Source organism: Hyperolius riggenbachi, chromosome 3 (assembly GCF_040937935.1).
Source record: "Hyperolius riggenbachi isolate aHypRig1 chromosome 3, aHypRig1.pri, whole genome shotgun sequence".
Taxonomy (NCBI): domain Eukaryota; kingdom Metazoa; phylum Chordata; class Amphibia; order Anura; family Hyperoliidae; genus Hyperolius; species Hyperolius riggenbachi.
Window position 1 is genome coordinate 204,363,990 of NC_090648.1, and position 25,214 is coordinate 204,389,203.

Below are 25,214 nucleotides of genomic sequence, written 5' to 3' on the forward strand. Positions count from 1 at the left end.
GCTGTCTCTTAATAATAGTGGCACATGGGGACCCAGGTGAGGGGGGGGTGGTTCCTGCTGAGCTTAAGCTGGAGGGGGAGTGCACATGGGGGACCCAGGTGAGGGGAAGGGTTCCTGCCGAGCTTAAAGGGAACCTAAACTGAGAAGGATATGGATTTTTCCTTTTAAAATAATACCAGTTGCCTGACTCTTCTGCTGATCCTGTGTCTCTAATACTTTTAGCCACAGCCCCTCAACAAGCATGCAGATCAGGTGCTCTGACTGGAATCAGACTGGATTAGCTGCATGCTTGTTTCAGGTGTCTGATTCAGCCACTACTTTGGTCAATGAGATCAGTAGGACTGCCAAGCAACTGGTATTGTTTAAAAGGAAACATCCATTCCCCTCTCAGTTTAGGTTCCCTTTAAGCTGGAGGTAGAGCACACATTGAGGACCCAGTTGAGGGGGGTCCAACCCCCCTCCCCTTCGCTGTGCCCAATACCCCCTTCCTGCCCTCTACCCTCTTATGCGGTGTATGCTACGCCGCGGGTCGGCTAGTGTACTTAATATTTACAGCAGAACAGCACACTACGATGTCCCTCTGCCCTAAGTCAGCCCCATCTAGTGGCTGGAGGTTTGAAGCAATTTTGGGGGGGATACTTTTTAAAATGTAAGCTTACACTTTAAGCACGAATATATGAGTTCTGTTTGTCTAATGTTGATTTTCATTTTCATTAAGAAACACTAACAGGGGCAGACAAGTAAGTTTAATTACAAAGGTTTCTGTTTTACAAAATGTACACCTAATAATGGATTGTTAAGTGACACTGAAGCGAAAAAAAAGTATAATTTAATAAATTGTATGTGTGGTACTGATAATTAATAGAACATTAATTGCAAAGAAAGTAAGTCTCATATTTTATTTTCAGTTATGTGGCTTTTTTATTTATTTATTTTTTTTATTAACGCTTCAGAAAAAGCTTCAGAAGACAGAGCTCTCTGCAACTTTGCAAGTCGCAGAGCTCTTTTGCATAGATAACAACTGAAGTTTCTTACCTCTTCCTGTACTGGAAACAATATGAGACTAGACTACAAATACAAATCATTTTATCATACGGTTTGTTTTTTTTTCACTTCAGATTCCCCTTTTTTACAATGTAAGTCAGTAACGTAAGTCAGTAATGGGTTAAAGCCCTCCAAAATAATCAGAGCAGTTCTCAAAATACGAGTTGCCCAGCCACAGAAAATATTTGAAAAGCCCAAGGCAGTTATGTAGTGACATATTTGGAAGTGCATGTGTTTAGTAATAATTGGTTGCAATCCTGGCTCCCTGTCGGTGGGAGAACTTTCTTTTGGTTTTAAAATTAAATTTACAGCTCAAATAGACAGGCCAGAAATATGCAGTTGCCACTTATTTTCAAGCATAAATGGGAAATGTGTTCTCATTTCGGGATCTATTTACGTTCCTATCTAGCCTACACAGGGGCTACAAATCATCACATCATAAATATTTCATTGCTGCACTGCTCCTTTAGGTGAAGCCACGGAATCTCACAAGCTAAATTGCTGTATTACTGAAGTGTAGAGATCTTTGCACTCACTTAATAATGCAAAGTACAATAATCGCATGGCTCTAGCCCATAGCAACCATCTGGAAGATATCATTCATAGTTTCATTTTACAACTATAAAGGCTTATTATTGGCTATATGTAATACTCCACCCTACTTCATTTATTTTTGCACTCTGTCCAAAAATGAAGTTGACACTAGACAAGATCCTGTGCAGAAGAGAATAGATATAATTATGATTTACAGTCACTATCTGTTTACATTAAATCCATCTAGGACAAACTGATACGTCCCTTCTAAAAACAAAGATGTGGTGATACATATCTACTGTGTAACTGTTAACAGCTGCAGATGACAGGATGAAAAAGCTTTGACCTAAAAATTATGTATACTTGGTGATGACATCACAAGTAAGATGGCAGCTCCCATACATCCAAAAAAAGAAAGCAAGAAGAAAGAAGTAACATAAAGCAGTAGTAAGCCTTAAAGCGATACTGCACTAGTGCTTAGGAAAAGGGCAATCCTTGTACTTCAGCTGTGTGAATTGCAGAAACCAACAATAAATCTTAATTCAGTTCACTTTCAGGCCGGTTTCACACTGATAAACCGCGGTAGTAGCCGATGTGTGATTACTGCAGCAATACCGGGTAATCTCCATTCTGACTCCAGGCCAAGCAGGAAGTAAGGCTCTCAAGCGCTCACTTCCTGTGGCCGGAATTCGAATTGCGCGGAAGTGTATTGAAAAAATACGCTTCCGCGCATGCACTGCAATGCTAACTTCGTACATTTAAAAAAAAATAGGTGTTGTTATAGACTTAAGTAACTTCCGGTTCACCACAGGTCGCCGCACATCTTGTCCAGCAACGTGCTGTTGCTTCAGCGGTGAACAGGCACTTGCGGCAGGACGCACTGCACTGCACTAGGTATGAAAGGCCCCATAGACTTTCATTGGCTTAGCGTTGGCTGGTGCCAAATAGGCCAACGCAGTGCGCCAGTGTGAAAGGGGCCTCAAGGTAATGCATGTAAAAACCTAGTTATTTCCACAGGGTTCCTAAAGGAGACTGTAATATGCCACTGTCCATGTTTGCTGCAAGTCAATGGATGAGTTAAGGAAAAAAAAATAGAGATATAAGCTAGTGTACTGGTTAAGGGCTCTGACTTTGACATGGGAGACCAGGGTTTTAATCCTGGCTAGGGTCAGTACCTATTCAGTAAGAAGTCCTTGAGCAACATTTCCTAACACTGCAGGGTGGCCCCTTGAGCACGCCCTTAGTGGCTGCAGCTCTTGAGTGCTTTGAGTCCAACAGGAGAAAAGTGTTATACAAATGTTAGGATTATTTATTATTATTGCTATCGGTGGCACGATGGAGTGGTGGATAGCAATCTTGTCTTGCAGTGCTAGGGTCCCAGGTTTGTATCTGGCCTAAGAAACAATCTGCTTTGAGTGTCTATGTTCTCTTGGGCCCATTTTCATTGGTCTGCACAGAGGACCAATGGGGAGCCCCGACAGGAGCTTCAAAGATGCTTTGCTGGGGTCTGAGTCAAAATTGCAGCGAGAGACACTGTAATTACAGCGTCAGGACTTGCAGCCAGATGTCTAGTGGTGGCAGCTAAATTACTCAGGGGTAACCTGCGCAGCTTCGTAGGGCTTCGGCAATATGCGGCCGGCCTAACGGGGAGCTCTGGGGGTCTCCTTATTAAAGGAGAATCCCAGATGCAGCAGCGGAGTGCTCATCTCTGGGGAGCGAGGGAGCAGTGCTGTAGTGCTGAAGGACAGCACCATAGCATAAAACCTCACTCCCCCTGGACATGGGAGCATCGCTCAGGCTTTCGCCTGAGTAATGCTACCTGACGATCAGCCATCACACGTAGGAAAGCGGCATTAGGATTTGCCAATAATCCTTGTGCGATGGCAAGTTGAGAAGTAGCCCGCATCTGCAAGATACTTATCACCTTGAATAGGATATGGCCCTTATAGTAAGGAAGCAGAACTTAAGAAGTATAACACAACCGAAGAGACACAAGGTTATTGGTGTCTGAAAGGGATTTACATAAGAGGTGGTGGTTAAGGTTAGGCATCAGAAAGGACTTTAAATGGGGAGTGTGGGGTAGAAATAGGATTAGGCATTTAGAAGGTTTCACATTGTGAGTGGGCGTAATTTTAGGGTTATAACTTAGGAAGTAGATGGAGCTGAAATTACAGTCACAAAACTAAGAGCAGAATACCAGTTAATCCACTTTACTAGGATTCCAACTAGCTGACCCAGCCAGTCCCTAAGTAAATGGACAACCTCAGGTAAATGCATGACCATGGGAGGAAGGTGTGGCCCATGATGTGGATGGTGTCTAAACAGCTAGACGCTTTCCTTGGCATAAAGGAAGAGCAATGCGATTCATTCTGAGGAGAGAAGGGGAAAAGAATATGTGAACATCAAGAGTCTGGACTCCTGTAAGTGAGTATGAGGGGTTTCAGGGAACAAAGGGCCCTGCTATTTGTTAGGCCCAGGGGAAATAAGGGAACACAGGGAGAAGAGAGGGAAGAAAAATATTCAATGGTCTTTAAAGAAGTGATCCAAGCTGTAAAAAAAAAAGATCCACTTACCTGGGGCTTCCTCCAGCCGTGGCAGCCGTCCTGTGCCTTCGCCGCAGCTCCGGTGGCTCCCGGTCTTCTCCGCTGGCGCACCTCGCCAGGTCGGGTTCCAAATCGTCTGACGTCATCAGGACGGCACTGCGCAGGCACAGAACTACTGCGTCTGCACAGTACCATCCTGATGACATCTGAGAGACCACGCGACCCGCGCGGTGGAGCGCAGAAGAAGCCGACGGGGAACCCGACCTGGCCAGAGGACCGGGAGCAACCCGGAGCTGCGGCGAGGGCACTGGACGGCTGCCACAGGCTGGAGGTAGCCCCACGTAAAAGGATTTTTTTTTTACAGCTTGGATGTATACTTTAAGGTATACTTGAACTATAAAATCTAAGGCCTGCAAGAGTACATGCAAATGGCTTTAAGTTAGACAATTATGTATCGTCTCTGCTGTTAGATGCAAAGAGGATCCTTCTAGCTGTCTGTGGAAATGCTGTTGCTTGTTATTTCCATAAGCAAGGACCTATGATCCCTGCATAACCATACTCTGAGTTTGCCTTGGCAATAGGGCACTCAGGCTTCAAGCATCAGATTGGACAGGAGGGCCTATCCACACAAAACCAGGAAGTGTCCTAAAGCAATGTGGATGGTGAGCCTCTATAAACAGCGAGAAGAGTAAGTAAATATTCCAGCCAGCACAAACACATGCAAATGGATTTAGGTGTGACATTTACTTATCTGCTGCTGGGTGCTAAAAGGGCCCTTACAGCTGTGAAAACTCCTGACAACAGTTGTTATTTACTTAAAGCGGAACTTTAGCGGAAAGGTGGAAAAAAATAAATAAATACATTGCAAACTGAGAAGATCAAGAAATGATTGAAATTCACCATGTAATTTGTTCATATTGTATAATCCACAATCAACATGCATGTAAAAATCTTTAGTACTGGCAGATATAAAAAAAAACAAGAAACAAACAAACCAGGAGGCACCAACTGCCATTATCTATAACTAACAATGCAATAGGCTTAAAGAGGAACTCCAGTGAAAATAATGTAGTAAAAAAGTGCTTCATTTTTTACCATAATTATGTATAAATGATTTAGTCAGTGTTTGCTCATTGTAAAATCTTTCCTCTCCCAGATTCACATTCTGACATGTAATACATGGTGACATTGTTACTGTGGGCAGGTTATGTAGCTGTTTCTAGCTGTTCTGGCTGTTACAGACAGCTGTAAACAGCCATTTCCTGTCTGTGAACCTTGTTATATTGTGGCAGTTTGCCCAGAGTACCGCGGTACTCAGAGCTTCTTGTGGGAGGGGTTTCAGCACAAAATCAGTCATACAGCACCCCCTGATGGTCTGTTTGTGAAAATCATTATATTTCTCATGTAAAAGGGGGTATCAGCTACTGATTGGGATAAAGTTCAATTCTAGGTTGGAGTTTCTCTTGAACGTTTTTTTTTTTTTTTTTTATAGATAGTCATATGCACAGAGGAAGATACTGGTTGCTTGGCAGTTGGAAACAGCTGTTATTTCCCACAATGCAACAAGGCTCCCACAGTGTGATGTCAGGGCCTAGGTCCTGACATCACACCCTGGGAGAGATTTAATAACAATATCAGCCATACAAATGTCCCTGATGATCTATTTGAGAAAAGGTAAAGATTTCTTATGGTAAAAGGTATCAGCTATGATTAGGATGAAATTAAACCCTTGGTTACAGTACCTCTTTAAAGAGTGATATTTACCCACTGTTCTGTGTTTAATGTAGAGCCTGCAACCTTGCCCTGCAATGGCAAACACTCCTATCTATTCAGAAATGTTTCTGCTGTAATGAATCTTGTCTAAATCAGCCTGGCTCTATTTTTGCCATTGCCAACAAGAAGAAAAGTTGTCATCACTCCTCCCGCATTACTGCTCATCACTGATTGGCTGAGGGAAGTTCAGTGAACTACTGAAATACGATCTATGCTGTACTCACATGTGTTTACGCAGTAAGCTAGCTATGACAGTGCAGTTTCTAGGAGAAAACAAAAGTAAGGGAGGAGATGACATCAGGATTGGCTTCAGTTAGAGGGAATCAAGATGGAAAATGCCAGGAAAAGAATTATCTTTATTTACTATATAGAATTCACTAAAATCAAAGCATGGACAGTAAAATACATCTGTTATATACATAGAACAAGTAGTTACTGTATCTACTTGTATATATGTGTTTTTTTTCCTGGGATAGTATGGCTGTCCATGCTGCTTTAAAAGGAAAACCAAAGTGAGAGTGATATGGAGGCTGCCATATTTATTTCCTTTTAAGCAATACCAGTTGCCTGGCTATGCTGTTGATCCTCTGCCTCTAATACTTTTAGTTATAGTCCCTGAACAAGCATGCTGAAGATCAGGTGTTTCTGATAATATTGTCAGAACTGACAAGATTAGCTGCATGCTGGTTTCTGATGTAATTTAGCCACTACTGCGCCCAAATAGATAAGCAGGGCTGCCAGGAAACGGGTATTGTCTAAAAGGAAATAAATACGGCAGCTTCCATATCACTCTCACCTCGACTTCACTTTAACCATAAGAAATTCCCATGTGACCAGGATCTGAGTCCTACCTGGCAATAGGTCACACGGGCATCGGGCATCACATTAAACAGAAAAGTAAGTGCATTTCCCAGCCAGCCCTTTATAGTGATGATTATTATGTGCAAGCCATACTTTAAATTTAATTTAATTTGCAGATATCCAAGTACATGAAATTCATATAATGAATTAAGATGAAACTAGAAATCTGATTTGTATGTGGGAAGCTGTGAGAAGCGCTGTTATGTACTGTATAAATGCCATGACTTCTAACCTTCCACACTTTGTATAATATAACAAGATAACCATTTGGCCATGCAGCCATTAAATGCAATCGCTCTGGGGTCACTTCATTCCGAAAATGCTGCATGCAGTGCTTTGTAATTGCTCCGCAACAGCAATGCTGCAATTAGAACTATTGCCATAGGGTTCTACTGCAGTGCTTTGCTGATTGCCGGCGAACGGAAAGTGCAGTAAGCTTGAGCATGTGCAGTAAGCTTGAGCCGCTCATGTATGAGGGGCACCTTGCTCCTGCGCATGTGTGCTTGCATGGCTACTGCAGGGATGCGTTCGTAACTTGAAAGGAGCATGGCCCAGATGTGGAGGGAGACCGCGCTGAGTAAGGGGGACATCAGAGCATGGAGAGAAGACTCAATAGAGGCTTACTTCTCTTTAGGTAAATATCTCTGTTTGAACCCGAGCTTCAGCTCAGGTTCCCTTTAAGGCCTGGTTTGCACATGAGGAGAAAATGTATCGTTTCCAAGAATGACATACAAACTTATCTCATGTTAATGCATTCTGGTGATTGGAACAGATAGTCCCAACCTGCAATGGAGTCAGGAAGGAATTTTTCCCTTTTAAAGAGAACCAGAGAGGAGATAAGTAAAGCTTTTATACATACCTGGGGTTTCCTCCAGCCCCATACGCACGGATCGCTCCCACACCGCCGTCCTCCGCTGCCTGGATCAGCCGGTACCGCGTCCCGTCATTACTGCCAGTCGGCCGGCGGATGCGGCCGATTCTCCGCATCACAGAGGCTCCCTCCGTACACTTACGCTTGCGGCTGCCTACTGCGCAGCCGCATGCGTACAGGTAAGGAGGGAGCCCCTGTGATGCGGACAATTGGCTGCGTCCGCCGGAAGTGACGAGACCCGGTAGCGGCGATAGAGGCAGCGGAGGATGGCGGCGTGGGAGCGATCCGTGCGTATGGGGCTGGAGGAAACCCCATGTATGTATAAAAGCCTTTTTCTTTTTTCACCCTCCATTCCTCTCTGGTTCCCTTTAAGGCTAATTGGCCCAGGCCTTGTAAGGTTTTTTGCCTTGTCCTGGATCAACTGGGATGTTTGTAGGTGCAGGCTGGTGTTTTATTATTGTTTTCTGATTGAACTTGAAGGACGAATGTCTTTTTTCAACCAAACCATGTAATGTTTTTCTGAAACTGAGCAAAAACAGAATGGATATCATTTCAATGGAAATTGACAGTAGCCGTTTCCACTATTCAAATTCCCCAAACCCCAGCGACACTGAGATGACCCGTAACAGCAGAGAGAGCTGAAGGCTTTGCAGCAGTTAGTTTTCTGTCCATTCCATGTTACCACTATAATGGTTAAAGCCTCTGCCTCTGGCAAAGGAGACCAGGGTTAGAATCTCGGCACCTATTCAGTACCGTAGGAGACCTTAGGCAAGTCTCCCTAACTGCCTATAGAGCGCATCCTAGTGGCTGCAGCTCTGGCACTTTGAGTCCGCCAGGAGAAAAGCGCGATATAAATGTTATTTGTCTTGTCTACTAATCAAAACTGATGCAATTTCTTTCTGTTTTGTCTGTTCCAGGTGTCTCTGGGACATTGTAGTCTGCAGCTGATCGGTCTCTCTGGTTATTCTCTGCTATGCTAACGTGGATGGGGAATCATTAGGACAGTTGCATACCTACATACCTACCTACACCTAAGGACCTGCTTACCTTCCTACACCTAAGGATCTGGCATCATTCCTTCCCTATCTGCAGGAATCCGTTCCGTTATGCACCGTTTGTCGCCCCTGTGCCCCCTTCCATAGCAATAGAACACCTGAAGGCCAGCGATGTATCTGTACACCAGTGGCCCCAGAATTATCACCCGAGGGATCGTTCCTCAACCCCCAACACTAAACGGATGTGTGTACTTGGCTTTAACCACATCAAGTATAATTAGCTACATACCTTGTCTCTGTGAAGTCCCATTCCTTAAGTATTCCCACTTCTTGTCTGTAGACTGTAGATAGGAGGAATGAGAATTCACAGAAATAAAAATAGCAAAGGTGCAATGCTAATCATGCTTCAAAGGCAAACACACTACAGTAATACATTTTATTACAGAATTCAGGTACACTTTAAAGAGAATCTGTATTGTTAAAATCGCACAAAAGTAAACATACCAGTGCGTTAGGGGACATCTCCTATTACCCTCTGTCACAATTTCGCCGCTCTTCGCCGCATTAAAAGTGGTTAAAAACAGTTTTAAAAAGTTTGTTTATAAACAAACAAAATGGCCACCAAAACAGGAAGTAGGTTGATGTACAGTATGTCCACACATAGAAAATACATCCTTACACAAGCAGGCTGTATACACCCTTCCTTTTGAATCTCAAGAGATCATTTGTGTGTTTCTTTCCCCCTGCATCTCTCATGCACTGAAGTTTCAGGCTGCTCTTTTCTTCCTGTTAAACAGCTTTGCCCTTGTCTGTAACTCCTCAGTATGTGAAAGCCCAGCCAGCTCAGAGGACGATTTATCCAGCTTGTAAAAGATAAGAGAGAAGAGAGAAGCTGCCCTAATCTAAATAATACACAGGCAGTGTGCATAGAGGGGCCTGGAAGGGGGAGTTCATACCAGAACCACAACACTGAAGAACTTGGCAGCCTTCCAGACACAGGCTGACAAGTCTGACAGGGGAAAGATACATTGATTTATTATGGAGACAGTGATAGCAGAAAGTGCTGCAGTAAGCTAGAACACATTAGAATAGCTTTTGGAACTTGTAGGATGATAAAAAACAGGATGCAATTTTTGTTACGGAGTCTCTTTAAATCACGCTTGAGAGACTGCAGGAAAGCTGGCATGAATCACTTGGCAATATTAAATGAGATCATTATGTGTGATTGAATACATGAGCATTCATTTATGCAAAGAATGAAATGAAAACTTAATATAAAACTTTTTTCATGAGAGCTTAATTTCAGTAAAAGTAAAGTCAGCAAAAACATTTATATATGAGACAAATGGAAGTGTAATGTATCATCCTCTTCATACTGTAATAAAGAAATTGTTCAATGATTTTTCCCAAAACCTAATGTGGACGGAACATAAATTAATATGCAAATGAAAAATGACATGCAATTCTTGTACAGAGATTTACTATAAAATACTCACAGCAGAGATTCATATTCAACCATCTTCAGGATATTTTTTTTATAAAATATTTAAAGAGGAACTGTAGTGAATATAAAAAAGGAAAAAAATGCTTCTTGTTTACAATATTAATTTACAGATTATTTAATCAATGTTTGCTGACTGTAAAATCTTTCCTCTACCTGATTTACATTCTGAAATGTATTACTAGTGGTTTCATCTTTAGTTCTGTCAGGTGATCTGTACGGAATGTTTGATTCTGAGAGTTCTGTGCACAGAGGGAGATATTGCTTGCTTGGTAGTAAGAAAAATACATTTTTTCCCACAACGCAATAAGGTTCACAGCAAACTGTCAGGACCATGGTCATGACATCACAATATCAGCCACACAGACCCCACTGATGATCTCATATCAGCTACTGATTAGGATGAAATTAAATCCTGGGTTAAAGTACCTTTTTAATACTTAAAGTGTACCCGAGGTTGTTGTTAAATGTAGAAAAGGGACACAGAAGCATGTTCCCATCTGCAGGACATGCCTCTGTATGCCCTCCTTGCGGCTCTCGGTCCCCCTTTCACCCCACTAGCCCCCCGGAAATTGCCTACATGTAGAATGTCGGCAAATTAATGGGGCAGGGCTGTCTTTTTCAGGAGAGGAACTCCTGTATAACACCCCTTCCCCGCCTATCAGAGCCTTGTCACTGGCTCTCCACAGCATGCTCCCCACCTCTCCATACCAATCACCACTCTCCTTCGCACAGAGCTGCTTCTGCAGCATCGTGACCCCAGAGGTCACAGAACTGAAAGCAGAGAAGAACTGGATGTGAGAGCGTCAGGGAGCAGCGGTAATAGACGCTGCCTGATCCGGATAACCCCCTGGATCAGGTGGCATACTTTTTCTTTAGTTTAAAATACACCTCGGGTTCTCTTTAAAGAACTACTATCGCAAAAAAAGTAGGCAGTTAAAATATGACAGAACCGACAGGTTTTGGGCCAGCCCATCTCCTCATGGGGGATTCTCTGAGTTTTCTTTGTTTTCAACAGCATTTCCTGAACAGCGGTTTAACTGCCAAAATAGTAAGATACCAGCCAGCCTCCCTACTCACTTGCATACTATTTAGTTGGTTAGACTTTGCAACTGCTGTTCAGGAAATGCTGTTGAAAACAAAGAAAACCCAGAGAATTTCCCATGAGGAGATGGACTGGCCCAAAACCTGATTCTGTCAGATTTTAACTGCCTACTTTTTTCATGATAGTGGTCCTTTAAAGGAACTGTAACCAGTAGCTGGTACCCCTTTTCCCATGAGAAATCTTAGACCTTGGCCCTGACAGTTTGCAGACTTTGAGACTTGTTGCATTGTGGGAAATAATAGCTGTTTCCAACTGCAAAGCAACTAGTATCTTCCTTTGTGCATATGTACATCTATACAAAAAACAACCTTTTAGCCTATCACATTGTTAGGGGGTGTGGTTATAGATAATGGCAGTTGGTGCTGTCTTTTTTTATGTCTGCTAGTAGTAAATATGATTACATGCACTGATTGTGGATCAAACAATATGAACAAATGACATGGCGAATATCAATCATTTCTTGATCTCTTTCTCTCTATTTTTTAACTTCTCACTTTGCAATGTATTGAGTTATTTTTTTCTCTTTTTGCTAAAATTCATCTTTAAAGCAATTCTAAATAATGTTACAAAGAACGTAATGTGCCATTTAAAACAGCTACACCTGAAATAAATCATAAAATAAAATAAATCATATTTTCTTCCTGAGGCCTGGTCAGTCCCAATTCTGTCCTCCTCCCTGCTGATGCTGCACCCTCCATGACCATGACTGGGTTCAGCAATGCTAGACTTCAGCAGAACACATAAAGGTGCAAAGAGGCAAAGCAAAAAATCTATACCAAAGAAAGACGCACTGCCTGCAATTGGTACAGAATGACACTGCAAGGCTGTTAACAAGCCAACCTCGCCATTGCCACATAACGCCAACCCTTCGCTCACTCCACTGACTACTGCTAAAATGGAGCTTATTGACATTCAAATCCTTGCACAATCTGGGCCCTGGATACCTGAAGGACTTGTTGCAACTGCATCACCCCCCCCCCCCCTTCCCTCCCAATCTTAGATCAAACAGATCTAATAACTTGCTGAACCCCAGAGACCACCTCAAAACCTTTAGAGACAGAGCCTTCTGCCATGCTGCCCCTACACTTTGGAACTCGCTGCCATACCCAATCAGGACTTCTCCATCCCTGGAAGCATTTAAGTGCAAACTGAAAAGCCACATGTTTAGTCTGGCATTTATGAACACCTGATTATTTCCTCTGTAACACAGTTCAGCCTGCAACCCTGTAATAATCTGTGTGCTTTAAATCCTATGAGAGAAAAGCACTTTACAAATGTTACTGTTTTGTATATTATTGTATACCTTCCTGCAGAAACTGGGTGATCTGTGTTATATACCACACAAAAAGCAATACAAACATAATCAACCTAAAAATAGTAAAAGTAAAATATTAAACTGGAAAGAATATGAAAACATTCATTATTGTCATTACAGGTTTAATGTCCACAATCTCCCCACTATAACTGATATGCATCTTGTAAAACGGGCTCAGGTATGTTGATCAGCTGCAAAAATCAAAGCAGCTATATGTAATGAAGTGTAAACACTGTGTTTTTCCTTGCCTGTGTCTAATTTGCTATGGAGGTAGAATGTACTTACAGGATCTAATACACAGAAAAGTGTCTTTTAATTAGTATTTGATTACATCTACCCTACTGGTTCTTCCAGGAGCTTCACACAGTGTTCAATCCATTTTCTCTAAATAACAAACCCTTGCTGCGATTACAGCTGTGATTTATGAACTATATGGAAGACTCGGGTGTCTAGCCAGGCACTACGCCAGAATATGCAGGCACTGAAACACAAGATTTCAGTGTGCACTCAGGCTGAGGTTATGGAGTCATGAGACTGCTGAGGTGAACAGTTTCTTATACTTGCACTGCCATGTTTTTGATCAGTCTTGTAACAGCAGCCAATTACAAGATTAGCCTAGTCTACTATTATAGTTAATATGCTATGCTATGTAATGTTTATACTTTGCCTCACTTGTACTTTAAGCACTTGATTACAGACTTGTTTACTTATACACTGACACTTGATATTCAAACCATTCATTTTGCATCTCTTGATTCAACAATTCTTCCCATTCCTGAAGGATCAGGATACACAGCAACCAAATACACAAACATGGACTGAGCAAATGACTAATACATCCAAAGATACTCATATCACATCATATACGCACATAATCCAATTTTCTCTGCGCTGTAACTTCCCCAGCAAACTAAATTTCAGGTCAAATCCTTTCAAGATCAGGATTGTTAACCTATGGAGTTGCTCGTTCTTTAACGTTAAAATGTACTAGTATACAAATATTAAATGACTATTCAAAAGTTTGAGGTCACATTTACAAAGAGGAGTGGATACAGAACTGAGCAAAGGAATACATACATTGTGGTATGTAGGCTGAGAAATGCCTCACAGGACAACAACTGGCAGTTTCATTAAATAGCCCCTGCAAAACCCCAGTCTCACTGTCAACAGTAAAGAGGTAATTCGGGGATACTGATCTGCAAAGCAGAGTTGCAAAGAGCAAACTTCATCTCTGACTGGCTAATAAAAACTAAGATGAGCAAGCAAATGCAGCCTTACATGGCATATGTCCCAAATTGTAATGTCAATTTTTTGAATGGGCAACCAGAGGTAGCCCCCAGGATAGGTAACCCCTCAGTGGTTGTAAGCCAGCCAAAGGGAGCCCCTAGTACATGAAGCAAGATGTTGCCCCAGTATTAGGTAGCCAGAAAGGATGCCCCCAGTATGAGGGCAGAGAGCCCCCCAGTATAGGTAGCCAGAGAGCCCCTCAGTAAAGGTAGCCAGAGCGCCATCCCCCCAGTATAGGTAGCCAGAGAGCCTCCCAATAAAGGTAGCCAGAGAGCCTCCCAGTAAAGCTAGCCAGATAGTCACCCCCGTATTAATAGCCAGAAAGTCCTATGGTGCAAAAACCTCCACACAGGAACCGACCCTAGCAGGATAAATAGACAACTTTTTGTATTGACTTTAGATGCGGTAATACAGATGTGGTAATGCAGCATAGTAACCAGTGCTGGTTACTATGCTGTATTATCACATATATATTCAGCCCCTCCCCCCCCAGTAGAGGTAGCCAGAGAGCCCACCACCCCACCCAATATAGTTAGCCAGAGAGTCCTCCCAGTATAAGTAGCCCAAAACCCACAGTATCGATAGCAAGAGATCCCCAGGATAGCTAGCAAGAACCCCCTTCCATATAGGTAGCCAGAAAGCCCCCCGGTGAAGGTATCTAGTGGGCCCCCTGACCAGTGTAGGTAGCCAGAGAGCCCTGTCAATATAGGTAACCAGAACACCCCACCCCAGTATAGGTAGCCAGAGAGCCTTCCAGTATAGCTAGCAAGAGAACCTTCCAATATAGGTAGTCGAAGAGCTCCCCCGCAGTGTAGGCATCCAGAGAGCCCCTCACCAATATAGGTAGTTTGAGAGCCCCACCCCCCCCCCCCCCCCCCAATATAGGTAGCCAGAATCCCATAAAGGTAGCCAGAGAGCCTTCAAGTATAGGCAGCCATAAAGCCCCCTCTGGTGTAGGTAGCCAGAGAGCCCACCCATGTGGGTAGCCAGAGAGCACCCCCAGTACATGTGGCGAAAGAGGATGGCGATAACTTCCCCCTCTGGGATCCAAATCTCAGTGTCACCCCTCGTGTCACAGGGTTCGATAGTTTCGATTTGCGGTAATGGAGGGTAGGATTCAAAATTCTAGATTCTTTATGAAGATTCAGGGTTCAGGAGTTCAAAGATTTATAGGATTTGTCATCCCATATCAAGGAAAAAGTATTATGGACAATTACTGTATAGGTTTTAGGAGCTTGGATCACAAAGAAGGTGAAATGCAAAGTTGAGTTTTAAGGAGTTCTTGACACCATCTATCAAGCATGGTGAAGGCAATATGATGGTCTGAGGCTGCTTTGGTGGTAACAGTTTTGCAGAACATCTGCGTCTAACACAAGGGGCTGGATTCACTAAGACAAATCGCATGCCTTATCAGAGTTAACACGCCTTATCAAAGTTAAAACGCTTTTTCAGAATGTCCTTATATTCTCCACATGGTTTTAAACAAACCATAGAGGAACCTACTTTTAACGCTTTAGCCGCCAAATGAAGCAAAACTTTATTTGGCTGCAGGACTGAAGTTTTCCTGCAGCTGGGGATGTGTGCCTTCCCCAGGAGGGTATGTGGCGCCAGTGTATGTGGCGGCAGGGAACTCTCATACATACCTGTATGGACGGCTATTATACTGTGAGAAAACGCGGAAAAGCCGCCGCATATGCCAAGAGCAAGGCGACTGACTCTGCGTCCAAAGCGGCGGTTTGCACGCATAGACACGTGCCTGGTAGTATGGTGGAATGCGGAAAAGCCGCCGCATGTCCTGACAGCAAAGCATCTGTTTCCGCGTCCAACGCGGCGGTTTGCATGCAGCAGCATGCGCTTGGTGTGGCTGGGTCTGTTAGTGCACATAGGCAGATGGAGAGCTACGTGCGCGCGGGCCTGAACTCAGGACCTTTATACCAGCAGGGGAAGTGTCAGCTGATCAGGAAGATCAGCTGATTCCTGCAGGACTCATGATTGGCTGAATGGCTCGGGCGGGGCGGCAGAGTCCAGCAACTATATATTCTGCTGCTTGTCAGTTGCTGGTTGTCTGCCATTGCTAACACTTGCGTGAAGGCACTCAGACCTTAGCTAGACCCGACAGTGTGCCAGAACCGGCTGGAGCTGGGAATCCACACTGAGTCAGATTCTTGATAGCTTAAAGTACTAATTGAATTGTATTATTTGTTAGACTAGTTCCAGGGTGTTGAGATCAAGGCCCTCACATCCAAGTCTAGGGAACTGTATTATCATTTATGTTATACTCCAGACTAGTTCCAGGGTATTGATGATCACGGAACTCACACCCAAGACTAGGGAATTGTATTATCATTTATGTTATACTCCAGACTAGTTCCAGGGTGTTGATGATCACTGAACTCACACCCAAGACTAGGGAATTGTATTATCATTTATGTTATGCTCCAGACTAGTTCCAGGGTGTTGTGAATAGGGACCTCACAACCCAGACTAGGATTGTGTTATTACTGTGTTGCGTTAGCCCAGTTCAGGGCAAAACCTTACATTAGCAGCAGGGCTTCCTGCAACCCAGCCTTGGTCCCTCGCTCAGGGGTCCACAGGCTACAGGAATATCACCCACAGTCTGGGGTGAATTCCTCAGGAGTATAGGCTGCCAGCTCCTCTGGTGGTCTTTACTCAGAGTTGTTACTGTTGCACCAAACACTTACGCTCTCTCTGGTGTCTAGAGGTTAGACATATCTGGTTATTGACGATTCCGCAGATCCTCAATAATCGGGTATATCTGTATTCTTGGGGATACTGCGGATCGCCAAGGATCAGATTCTCTTTCTGGTTGCTGACACCAATCGTTACATATACATTCCATTTACATATATAAGCACTAATGGTTGGATATAACCCAGCCTAGGAATACAGCATTTTACAAAGCTTTGAAATAACATTCACTGATTATTTTGTTTGTTATCAAGTTGGCAGTACACAAATAGATTTTTATGGCCAAATGTATTTATTTTCTGAAATCTGTTGAAAATCTGTTGCCCAAATGATCAATTGGGTGTGGTTAGTTTATCAATTAAAGGTTGATCAGGCATGTTGGAAATCTTCCTTTAAGTTGGCAGGTACAACCACAGACAGGTACAAATCACAGTCATCCAGCAGCAGCTGAGTTACAGCAAGCTTGTGGTTTCTGCTAATCTGCAAGTGCTGTGGAGTGACTCATAGCTGTCAGCTCCCACACCACACACTTCTGGTCACTGATCAGGCTGCTGATCGAGCTGGGATGTTTTCCAAGAAGCAAAGAACTGTCACACTTCACACTTACACCAGTTATTGAAAATTGGCTGTAATGGTGCAGGGGTAAGGTAACAGCAGTTCTTGGTTTGATGCATGTGTTCTCTTTATAGAAAGTTCAGAACCCCAGTATGCTCCCAATCAAAATTAAGGCCGGTTTTACACTTGTTTGTTTGCAGTGCAATGCGGTGCTCCTGCCGCATCGCACTGCAAAAAAACTCATTCATATATCACTGCGGCACAGTGTGCCAACAAGGTCGTATGCATTGCAACGCCTCCCACTAAATGACGAACCTCCTGCTGGGCAGGAAGCACGTCACCGGGATATCCCGGAATCCCGTCAGCTCGCACATGCGTGCCGCAACACACCACAATCTGTCATTTACACTTGAGGTGACTTCCATTACCTGAAGCACCGTGTGTTAAAGCGGAATATAACCCAGCATTTCAACTTTGTTCTAAAACATTATTTACAGCATATTATATTCAATCAGCATTTTTTTTTTTACTAGACCAGCATTGGAAGGGTTACACACAGAGCTGTAAAGTTCCATGGAGAGAAATGCAGACGCATCCGAAGTTTAGATAGATACATTTAAGTAAACACAATGTAACAAGTGTGGAATGTGACACACACTCTCTGACTGTGCAGGAGCTGGAGGACAGCCAGAGAGTGTGTAACATTCACCACTTGTTACATTGTGTTTACTTAAATGTATCTATCTAAACTTCGGATGCGTCTGCATTTCTCTCCATGAAACTTTACAGCTCTGTGTGTAACCCTTCCAATGCTGGTCTAGTAAAAAAAAATGCTGGTTGCATATAATATGCTGTAAATAATGTTTTAGAGCAAAGTTGAAATGCTGGGTTATATTATACCACTTTAAGCACAATGCTTGTGGTAACCCACTGCTGCCCTGGCGTCTGCTCGGGAACTTCCAAAACACCTCAACAGACCACAATAAGGGATGGTGCACACCAGAGCGGGTCGTTTTTTCCACAAACGCAAACTCGGGGGCTGCAGCATTTTTTAGATTTCTGAGGCGTTTCTGCCTCATTGTTAAAGTATAGGAAAGTGGAAAACTGCTCTGAAAAAACTCTAGCACAGAGCGGTTTACCAGGCGTTGTTAGAGAAGCTGTTCAGTGACAGCTTTACTGTAAATATATGAAATCTGCTACACAAAAACGCTCCAAAAAACGCTAGGCATGTTTAGAAAACCTCTCTAAACATGCTTAAAATCTGCTTCAAAAACCTCTAGCGTTTTGCGGATCTGCTAGAGGTTTTTGGTGTGCACTGGGCCTAAGTGTGAAATCTCCATAGACTTTTATTGCTTCTTGCAGTAAAATAGGACAACGCAACACGGAAATCACCTGTATGTGTAAAAGGGGCCTCAATGTCTGACCTGTCTGCTTACTGTGCTTATTGGTGAGTGGAAATGTTGGTACCGGTTGGATAAAGAACACTGTGAACTAGCTTAGCGCAAAACACTATTGCAGTTTTAAAAAATTAGTGGCTTTTATTACTGTTGCTTACCCCTATGTCATTACATATCATTTTTATAAATGGTGTGAGAATTCATTACTCCCTGGATATTTGGTTTAATGCATGATATATGTGTGTGTGTGTGTGTGTTCCTTTTTTTAAAATAAAAGGTTTAAAACCCCAGTATGCTCTAAATTAAAGCATATCTGAAGTGAGTGAGATATGGAGGCTAACATGCTGAGTCTCTATTCTAACACTTTCAGGTTATTCTGACAGTTGTGCATTGCAGTGCGGCATAACAAGCATTTTGTAACACAGCTTGCCGCACTGCAATGCACCTATCCATTTATGCGACGTTCACAGAGGGGCGGGTTTGTTGCAGCGGTGTGCAGCATGCAGTGCATTACCACAAAACGTGTGCGTTAACAGTGAAACATACTTTTCAATGACTGAAAGCTTCACTGTATACGACACAACACGCAACATCCGGCAAAATTTTCCCGTTGTGTTCCAGATGTCACGTGGAATCCAATGCAACTTATACTGTGAAACTAGCCTTAGCCATAGACCCTGAACAAGCATGCAGATCAGTGTTTTTGACTGAAGTCTGACAGGATAAACTGCATACTTGTTTTAGGTGTGTGATTCAGATACCACTGGAGCCAGAATAATCAGCAGGACTGCCAGGAAACTGGTATTTTTTTAACAGGAAGTAAATATGGCTACCTTCATATCCCTCTCATTTCAGGTGTCCTTTAAGGTCTAATGTATGCTTCTCTCCAAGGGGTGTACAGATAGAAATACAAACAACCTTTTTAAGACAGCAGAGTTCTTAACAAATCCATGGAATCAGTGGAGAAAAAAATAATCCCAGTGGAGACATAGGCCTCGATTCAATAAGCATTACTGCATACGGTAATGCAGAAAACAGCTGACTTTACAGAGCTTTTAGGAAAATGTCAATTCATAAAGGCTGTTACTGCATGAAAAGCTGAAATTATAGAGCAGTGAGGTAAATTACCGACTTGTTTGGTAAATACCTCAACAAAAGTCAATAAATGTCAATTCATAAAGACCACAACATGTGGCAAAGTCCAGAAATTTTACCAGCACTTCTGGTGTGGTGTAATCACTGCGAAGACTGTGCGAGACTGTGGGAAAGCAGCCGTGACTCACACAAACAGAGAGGGATAATATATGGCTGACAGGAGCAGAGCCAATAGAAACAGCCCCTGTCTCCCGCTGATCGGATGCTGTTAGGTTGCGCCGCCTTCTCGGTAGGTTCCAGCTTTTCTACCCCCCAGGCAGCGAGATCAAAACAATGATAAGCAGTGCAAGCAGATACATTGAAACAAACAAAAGGAGTGGAACTTGATTAAAAAAAACTTTCAACAGTAAACAATGTAGCTAGGTATCTACCAGTAACCAGTATAGGCACATAATTACAATGTACACAGTACCCACTGCAGGAAGCATAAACTTTGGCTAAAATCAGTGAAGTTAACAGATTGCATTACTGGTCATGACTCCATTTTAAGTAATTTCAAGCACACATATTCACACTTAAGAGTTCACACATTAAAAATTGTGTGTGAATTACAGTCCAATGTATTTCAATGGCATCACTTGTGCATTGGTATGCGAGTGATTGGCAGGTCTGCTTATTGTCATGTGCAATATGTGATTCACGTTTCAATGCAAGCCAATGGAAACCCAGAAAAATTTGCACTTTGCACAAAAAAATCAAATTCCATTTTTCAGTTAATGAGATATGTTTTTCATGTAAATTAACTTAATTTATATGCATAGAAAAACTGCAATATGAACTTTCATGTAGTATGAGAGATTACCAACACAATCAAGAATTCAAGATCTGTTTGCCCTCTACGTACGAGTAGTCAAATTGGCCAATCAATATAAGATGTGTGTACACTTTCTGAGATGAGCTTTTTACATTCAGGTGACCATTCTAATCCCAAAAACCTGCTGCCACTTTGACCTGCCATAGCACTAGGCACCAAACATATGTGCTGTATTGCTGGGGAAGAAATCTCACGGTGAAGTCCTGATGCAATCATACAAACACAATGTTTTACAAAGTTTACAACTATTCTTTGAACAAATGTTTAAATATTGACTACATGCTGAATAATTAACCATTCAGAGGTCCAATGCAGACAAGAACATTACAAGGAGGACACAATGGGCAAATCTTGCTACTGGATTCTCCAATAGACATAAGACGCCAGGTGCAGACTCATCCTGACTGATGTCACTTACAGCTGAAATATCACATTTGAGAGGACTGACTTTTTAAAGGGGGAGGGCAAAATGATACAATAGGTCACATATATGGAATACTTAAAGGGAAGGTTCAGGGAGGGTGGGGAAAAAATAAAAATCAATTTCCACTTACCTGGAGCTTCCTCCAGCCCGTGGCAGGCAGGAGGGCGTACGTTAAAAGGGGGCGCTGGGAAAAAAGGGTGCGGGGTTTTAAACGATAAGCATGGATAACGTTTAAAAATGTATTGTACTGTATTTCGTTTAAAATTAATGTTTTATAAAGTTATAAATCATTAAATAATGTGCATTAAACGGGAAATTGTAAAAACGTTAATCTTTCGTTTAAATAGTGAAACGTATAATAACGTTTAAAAAAAATTACTAAGTGACCCTCCCTGTACCTACCCCTAACCCCTAAACCCCCCTGGGAAATTGTAAAAACGTTAATCTTTCGTTTAAATAGTGAAACGTATAATAACGTTTAAAAAAAAATTACTAAGTGACCCTCCCTATACCTACCCCTAACCCCTAGACCCCCCTGTTGATGCCTAAACCTAAGACCCCCCTGTTGGTGCCTAAACCTAAGACCCCCCTGTTGGTGCCTAAACCTAAGACCCCCTGTTGGTGCCTAAACCTAAGACCCCCCTGTTGGTGCCTAAACCTAAGACCCGCTGTTGGTGCCTAAACCTAAGACCCCCCTGGTGGTGCCTAAACCTAAGACCCCCCTGGTGGTGCCTAAACCTAAGACCCCCCTGTTGGTGCCTAAACCTAAGACCCCCCTGTTGGTGCCTAAACCTAAGACCCCCCTGTTGGGGCCTAAACCTAAGACCCCCTGTTGGTGCCTAAACCTAAGACCCCCCTGTGATAAGCATTAATAAAGTTTCTAAAACATATTGTGCGGTTTTTTCGTTTAAAAATAATGTAAAAAAAAAAATGTACTGTTTTTCGTTTAAAAATAATGTTTGAAAAAAATATTGTACTGTTTTTCGTTTAAAAATAATATGAAAAAATGTATAAATCATTAAATAATGTGTAATCATGAGAAGCAGTAATAAAACATTAAGTCTCCGGGCGCCGCTTTTAAAACGTTATTTTTCTCCGGCGCCCTTTTTTCCTATCGGGCGCCCATTAAACGATATTTATTATGGGAGTGAATGGCGGCGCCCGATTTGTCCACTAGCCTCCTGCGCCCTTTTTTACTGTTACCGGCAGGAGGTGCCCTCGCTGCCGCTCCGCAGGCTCCCGGTGGTCTCCGGTGGCCGACCCGACCTGGCCAGGCCGGCTGCCAGGTCGGGCTCTTCTGCGCTCCAAGTCCTTGTACTTCTGCGTCCCACGCCGGCGCTCTGACGTCATCGGACGTCCGCCGGGCTGTACTGCGCATGCGCAGTAGTTCTGCCGGGCTGTACTGCCGGGCTGTACTGCGCATGCGCGTCCGCCGGGCTGTACTGCGCATGCGCAGTAGTTCTACGCATGCGCAGTACAGCCCGGCGGACGTCCGATGATGTCAGAGCGCCGGCGTGGGACGCAGAAGTACAAGGACTTGGAGCGCAGAAGAGCCCGACCTGGCAGCCGGCCTGGCCAGGTCGGGTCGGCCACCGGAGACCACCGGGAGCCTGCGGAGCGGCAGCGAGGGCACCTCCTGCCTGCCACGGGCTGGAGGAAGCCCCAGGTAAGTGGAAATTGATTTTTTTTTCCTCCACCCTCCCTGAACCTTCCCTTTAATGCACTACCTGTTTGGATGAATGCTATGCATAATACTGAATGAGACGTCTCATAATGGCCTGCTCATAATGGCGTACTCATGCTCAGCTACCAATTTGAAATACAACATGCTGGGCACATTTTTTTCATCAATAGAAATGTAACGTTGTTATTGCCTTCGCAATGTAAGGACCATGGGCCTTAGATTATTATAATATCAATACTAGGATGAAAACACTCAGAGTGAGTCATTCCTCAGAAACCTATATAAATATAAATGCAGGCAATAGGTAAATAATGTCCGCTCCTAGCATGAAAACATTGCTTTGCTAAGATACAGAAGCACACTGGGAATTCTAAGTCTAACTAGCATAATTATCCATATCGCCACAATATAATACTACATGTACTATCTGCAAGTCTGGCCTACCAGTTTCAATATACCGGTATACAAGTCAAGAGGATGAATTAATATTATAAGGGTTTCTTGGGATGGTATCAAGTTGTACTACCATCCACCAATATGCAATACAGTCTGTAACATCAACGTTATGGTGAGAGCACAACGGGCCTAATACATAAAACTAGTCATCTTAACATTCATTGTTTTCCTCTCAACCACCAATCAGATTCAAACACGGATTGTGAAATGATGGTTCGGACTAACAAGTCTGCAACTGATTGGTAGCTGAAGGGAGATACCATTTGTTTATTAGTACTTTTATATAGAAGGCCTAATATTGCTAGGTATAATATGAAGAGGCGAGCATATCATGATCAAATCATGGCCTATACAAAACATGCACAATGATTGTACCAAGTACTATGTTATTTACACTGCAATATATGAGCGCTAGGCTTAATATCATCATGAAACAATCACATAAATGAAACTGAGACTACTCTGCTATCCTCTGGACATTGATGTTGTATTGCCAAAGACATTCAATGACCAAATCAATTTTCACAATAAAAAATGGCCAGTGACACTGACTCCTGTATTCCTGATGTAACATTATAATGGTAGCAGTAGGGTATTGTACCGTAACATTATAATGGTGACCCTCATAAAACATTTCCTTAAAATAAAGCCCAATGTGGTTTCCCTTCATATGTCAACCAGATGTGACACCATGATACCCATGATGGTAACAGTATGGCAACTGCAATGGTAGCTGGGCTAATGCAAGTGCATGCAACAATTACAGTGTTCACTACCATAGAACAAAAGCATGTGACACAGGTGTCACCCTTCTATGACGAGTATATACAGAATTTACAACTATGCTATGCCAATGCATGGGGCACTTACATTGATTACACTGATATGAGAAGATGACATGAATACATGATGCTCACAATGGTCATTTTCATATGAATAAACAACATGAAAACCATGGTATTCATGCAAACATGGGACGATGACGGCCCTAATAGAAATCACAGAAATGTACCCAGTGAATGATAGTGAAATCTGGAGGAAGCACAGAGAATATATATACATTAAATAAGAGAATGCACAATGGGGCTCCCATGTATTATCCTTACACAAGATATGTGCACAATGAATTCATGGTGTAAATGGTTACATGTTGTAATATCCATTCCTACATGTAACCATTCCTACTGAGTCAAGTCAGCAGCATCCACAGTGAGGATGGTGTTGAGCAGGATTATGTTTTTGTGAATGGGACCGGCTGATAGTGTCTGCACAGTGTGGAGGTCACAGCAGCAAAGAATTTAAAGGCAAGATTTGGCACTGCAATGCAAACTCATAGCTGCCTACTAGTAGATCCATTCAAGGTGATGAGACAATGCGGAGTGACCGTGCACCAGGGACAGAGGGTAGTATGCACTGATCCTGCTGTCCCATCTCTGCAGTGCAGGAACATAACAACAATGCACACAATCCACTGGAAGCTGCCTGCCCCAACTCACCCGTATCCTCATACATCTGTCATCTGCTCCGTGCACATCGCCGCATCCCGCCGCGGAAGCCAGCATAGCAGGTTCAGCAAAGGCTGCTCCAACCCCCAGTCTCTATACACAGCATCCGATGCCTTCTTACTTCACCCTGCAGAACTGAGAGACGGCCCCCTTGTCTTCAAGACGCGTGACGTCTCCGCTCAGACCCCGCCCACCCATACAGCATCAGACCTGGAGAAGCAGAAAGACTGTGAGTGACAGGCGGTAGGTACGAATGATTGGCTTAGGTGCCTGTCTATCAAAGTACAGCTGTAAGGATGAAGGCTGCCCGGCAGGTGGCGTGTGTGAGATAATAAGAGGCTGGGTTTATTGACAGATGGAGAAGGCTCAGTGACGTTCTGGCTGAGGTACAAGACGGGCTGTGGTTGGCTGTTACCTTCAGCGCTGTCACCATTCTCCGCTGCTGCTGGTACCCGGCGGTGTCTGATGCTGCAGCCTGCGAAGCGCCGCTACAAGGAGAGGTATGCAGCTGTGGCCAGGAGGATGTACGCATCGCATCTACGTAGCCCGTGTGTCCAGGCGCTGCATTACTGCTCATCTATCCATGCTGCTATAGCTTTGATAGTTTTCCTAAGGTGAATTTCCACTGTATTTACAATAGCAATAAATATGTATTATCCTTTTGTGATTTTCAATATATTTATAAT

General features: G+C 43.2%; 1 protein-coding gene across 1 annotated transcript in view; it reads right to left on the reverse strand.

Annotated features, from left to right (window-relative positions):
- Nucleotides 1–24,636, reverse strand: part of OTUD7A (OTU deubiquitinase 7A) — a 259,837-nt gene extending 235,201 nt beyond the window's left edge. Inside the window, exon 1 of the mRNA XM_068272540.1 lies at nt 24,520–24,636. The gene's annotated coding sequence lies outside the window, so the exon portion shown is untranslated. The remainder of the gene's footprint in view (nt 1–24,519) is intronic.
- Nucleotides 24,637–25,214: the final 578 nt, after the last annotated feature.